The sequence below is a fragment of the Tupaia chinensis genome, unplaced genomic scaffold (assembly GCF_000334495.1).
Source record: "Tupaia chinensis unplaced genomic scaffold, TupChi_1.0 Scaffold149832_1, whole genome shotgun sequence".
Taxonomy (NCBI): Eukaryota; Metazoa; Chordata; class Mammalia; order Scandentia; family Tupaiidae; genus Tupaia; species Tupaia belangeri.
This window is the reverse complement of record NW_006209677.1, coordinates 89,617-92,433: the sequence shown is the minus strand read 5'-3', so window position 1 is coordinate 92,433 and position 2,817 is coordinate 89,617. Positions and strand designations below refer to the sequence as shown.

General features: G+C 39.3%; 1 pseudogene; it reads right to left on the bottom strand.

The window, feature by feature from the left end:
• The window catches only part of LOC102472164 (tomoregulin-1 pseudogene), an 11,331-nt pseudogene that overhangs the window by 2,997 nt on the left and 5,517 nt on the right, over nucleotides 1–2,817 (bottom strand).

Sequence of the window (2,817 nt, the reverse complement as noted above, 5' to 3'; positions counted from 1 at the left end):
CGTGTGTTTAGTAGCTGCTAGCGTGGCAGCCTGGAGCTGGCTCTGGCTGTGGCCAGCTGAGAACACGCTAAGGAGCAATGAGGTCTCAGTCTAATTTTTTTGTTCCTGATCACCCATGTAGCCTTCCTGTGTACGGGCCACCCACCACTGCCAAGGCTGGACCCTGGCAAGCCTGCACTGAGGAGATCGAATCTGGGAGCTTCTGCAAGTATTTCATGGAATGTATCTCTTTTTTAAGAGTAATTTTTACTGTAGAGTGCATGCCCTAGTCAAAGAGACAGAAAGCAAGAAATCACCCTCCGGGGGGTGGGGTGGGAAAATAGCCATGTCACAATCCCTTCTCCCACACATATCTGGTGTGAGCCTCAAGCCATCGGGTCTGGTACTCAAACCATGGTAGGCCGTGTGGGAGCTCAGTGACATAGCCATTGTGCCATCTGCTGGTTCACTCACAGAATAGATCTTCTATACTCCTGTCTAATTCTTTGACTTCTGGACCACATATTATTTGGATATTTGGGCGTTTGATTGTGTTAGTATTTTCTCATGTATGTTGTCCTCATTTTTAAAAATTAGTTTTTCATTATTTTTGGCTGTACTAATTTACATTCCCACCAACAGTGTAGGAGAGTTACCTTTCCTCCACAGCCTCATCAGCAATTACCATTTTTATTTTTTTTAATCTTAGCCATTCTGACTAGAGTTGAGTAGTATTTCATCATGGCTTTGATTTGCATCTCTCTTATGATAAGGGATGGTGAGCATTTTTTTTTTGGTCGTTTAATCTAATTCAAAGGTTTTTGTCTTCCAGTTCAGAGATTCTGTCTTCTGCATGGTCCAATCTGCTATTAATACTTTCATGGGAGGACTTGATTTCCTGTATTACTGTCTTCATTGCTAGAAGTTCTGATTGTTTTTTTTTTAATTATATCTATCTTGTACTTCAAATTCTGAAAAAAAACTTTTCATCTCTGTTGCCATGAATATTCTGAACTCTATTTCTAACATTCCTGCAAATTCTTTTGTCCTAATTGTTCTTCTCTGGTAGAAGTAGAGTTGCTCTGTTACATTGAGGAATAAATGTTTTCTTGTTTTCTTATTTTTTTTTTGTACCTCTGTGTTGCTTTATAGTCATCTGATGGATTATACACTTCTTCCTACCTTTCTGGTGACAAGTCTATAGTGTTCGTGGGAAGAAGAACTCTACCTCTCAATCATGTTCTTGGTAGAAAGTCTTGTCTTCCAGTCAGAGAAGTTAGCTTTAGCTGTTGATTCCTTTCCCAGTCTCTCAGGGCCGGGTGCACCTGGGACTGAGATGAAGTGTTTCAACTAGAGGAGGGAGTAGGAGTTCATAAAACTATGAAATTCCAAAATATTCCTGGATGGGCAGAAGGTAGTTAGAGGTCTCAGGTGATCTTTTGCTTCAGTTGATCTCACTGACTGCTGCTGCTCTCTACTCTGCAGTGTAGACTCTAAGGGTAGCAGTGGCAAAAGGTTGTGAGAGGAACCAGTTTAGGATGTACCTGGGCTGTCAAAAGGCAGTGGAAGGCCTGAAGTGGTCTTTCCACCTCAGTTGGTCTCACCGTCTGCTGCTGCTCCCTGCTCCACAGTGCAGACTCCAGAGGTAATGGCCAGCAAAGACTTCTTAAATACAACCCCAAAGCATATGCTATAGTCCCAAAAATAGACAAGCAGGACTACATTTATCTAAAAAAAAAACTTCAGCACAGCAAAATAAACAATAATTAGAATGAGAAAACAACCCTCAGAGTTAGATAATATATTTAGAAACTACACCTCAGATAATGGACCCATAACCAGAAATACAGGGAACTTGAGCAGGTAACAAAAAAAATTAAATCTAATTAAATAAACTGCATAGTGGCTGAATCATGCATGTTATCATCAATAATATTCAATTTCTACTTTCACATACATATCTTTTTTACCCCATGTCTGACCCTCTGCCCTTTCCCACTCTCTTATTACACTATCTCTGCCGTCTACAGTTATCTTCAATTCCTTTTCCCCCAACATTTTGTTGATCACACAATATCATAAGTAATCTAACTACTTTCAATAGCAAGTTCAGCTGGTAATGTCAAGAAAAGCAGCTTTGAACTGGTAAGGATATTTCCTTGAAACTTAAAGCCTAGAAACAGGTTAGTATTCTGTTCAAATAGTAGGTACATGAACCTATTGACAGCTCAAGACAGGACAAAAATCCTTAAAACCAGACAACAAAGCTTAGAAGAAAAGCAGCAATATTAGTCAAGTCACAGAATGCTGTTGCATCAGTTCAGTTTCATGTACTTAATCTTTCTTCTGTTGTAGTTCAATCTCCCAGATTGAATTCTGGGATATAATATTCAAGTCCAGACTTTGTCCCTACAATTAAGTTGCCCGTTTTCTTAGTTTTTGAACTCTTATTTCTGTGTGTCTGCATTTAATTTTACTGTCATAACACTCCTTTAATAACTTCTTGGAGATCTGGTCTGGTGCTGGTAAATTCTTTCAGGTTTTGTTTATCTGAGAATGTTCATGTCTTTTGTTCCCAAATGAATGATAATCTTGCTGGGTACAGTATTCTCGGTTGAAATTGCTTTTCCCTTAATACTTTAAATTTATTTTCCCATTCTTTCCTCACTCACATTGTTTCTGATGAGAGGTCCACTGTTAGTCTGATGGGATACCCTTTGTAGGTAACTTGCCTTTTTCCTCTTGCCAAACTTAGTATCTTGTCTTTGTCTGTGGTTTTGGTCAATCTGGCTATAATGTGTCTTGGAGAAGATCTTCTTGGGTTGATTCTATTTGGGG